The sequence below is a fragment of the Elephantulus edwardii genome, unplaced genomic scaffold (genome assembly GCF_000299155.1).
Source record: "Elephantulus edwardii isolate Elephantulus edwardi_28Jun2011 unplaced genomic scaffold, EleEdw1.0 scaffold00056, whole genome shotgun sequence".
NCBI classification, from domain to species: Eukaryota; Metazoa; Chordata; class Mammalia; order Macroscelidea; family Macroscelididae; genus Elephantulus; species Elephantulus edwardii.
In genome coordinates, this window is record NW_006399806.1 from 1,010,271 (window position 1) to 1,012,207 (window position 1,937).

Sequence of the window (1,937 nt, forward strand, 5' to 3'; positions counted from 1 at the left end):
ATGGGAAAGTCTGCTGTTAGGGACCTCTCCAAAGTACAATGAAGAACAATAGTATCTCTTTGGAGACTAAGGTGTGTCTGATACAGGCCATGGTCTTTGCTATCAGAGAGTGGGACAATGACTAAGGAGGGTAGAAGGAGAAATGATGCCTTTGAGCTGTGGTGCTGGAGAAGAGTATTGAGAATATCATGGACTGCTAGGAAAACAAACAGATTCATCCTGGAAAGGGTCAAACCGGTTGGCTCCTTGGAGGCAAGGGTTCTAAGCCTCCGTCTAACATACTTTGGACATGTTGTAAGGAGGGACCGGTCCTTGGAGAGGTACATCATGCTTGGGAGGGTGGAGGAACTGCACAGAAAGGGAAGGCCCCCTATGAGGTGGATTGATTCAGTGACAGGGGCAATCGGGATGGGTGTGTCAAAGATGGTGCGATTGGCACAGGACAGATCCAAGTTTATGGATGATGTACATAGGGTCGCTATGAGTCGCAAACGACTCGATGGCACATAACAAAACAACAACAACAACATGTTAATTATCACTGTCAGTGTCTTTATTTGAAGGTGCTGAGGAGATCATAGAAGATACAAAGAAATTAGTAGCATTGCCATGATCAGAAAATCCAAAACATTGAGTTAGTTTCTAGTTTACAAGCACTCTCATGAGATAAGAGTATTGTTGTTAAATACCATGGAGATACATAACTGATCCTCTAGTGGGTTTTCAAAGACAGTAAATCACATGGGAGGAGGCTGCTCATCTTTCTCCTACAGAGCAGCTGGTGGATTTGAACCACATGTCTTCAGATTGGTAGTACAGCTTCTTTCCATTAGGCCACCATCTAAACAGGTAAAGGAGCTAAATTTGAGGTGTTTGTGTTTTTTTTAAAAAAAAACAACAAACAAACAACTTGCATAGAGGACATAGAGGATTCTCTGTTTTTCTCAATGATGATGAGAAAACACAATATTACAATTTCTGTTTAAGAGTATTTTATGCTTAGTCCGAGGAAATAAGCAATAAGAAGAGTGTTTGCTTAACTATCCCAGCAGAAATAGTGTGTTGCTTTGTCTCTTTTGACTGTGTGTTTTCTTTTAACTTGCTGGATTAATTACCTGAGACTGTCAAAACAAATTAGCACAAACTTTTTAAGAGTGGAAATGTATTCTTTCAGAGTTCTATAGGTCCTAAATTCAAAGTCTACGAGATGGAATTGGGCTCCTTGCCTCTTTCAGCTCCTGGTGGGTGGATTTTGTCAAATTTAGGCTTGCAGCTACATCATTGTTATCTCTGCCTATGTTATTACATGAATGACCCTTTCCTTTTCAGTGCAATTTTTCTCAGCTTTATTGTTACAACAAGAGCTCTGGTGATATAATCTATAAAAAGTTGTATTCTCTACCTGAAGCTCATTTTTATCTGGTGGCTCAAATCCACCAGTTGCTTCTTGGGAGAGAGATGCATCTTCTTTCTGTGTGATTTAAGGCCTAGGAAAGTCAATGGAGAGTCAGCTATGAATTGGTTCCAACGTGTTGGAAACGAGTTGCATCGATTCCGTTTTGTAAGGATGCTTGTCATTGGATTTTAAAATTTTTCCTTGCCTCACTGGTGATTTTTTAATTTCTAGTTGAATGTGTAGCTATACTACTCCCAACATGTGCTCAAGAAAATGTCTCATTTACTCCTTCAATTTGGGCTCTTCCTTTTGTTAAGTAAGAACAGGAAAACAGGAGTCTGTGATGTTTATGCAAGCAAAGAAGAGGTTTATTACAGGAAATATTTTGCAAAGGAAAACACAAGGGAATAAGGTGTTGTCAGACCCTGTCTTGGTTAACAAAATAAGATGAAATTCTTTTATAGCCTCTGAAAGTGGGGAAAGGCTATTATGTCTATTCATGGAGAGAGTGAGGTTTTGAGTTAATCTAACAAAAGGACAA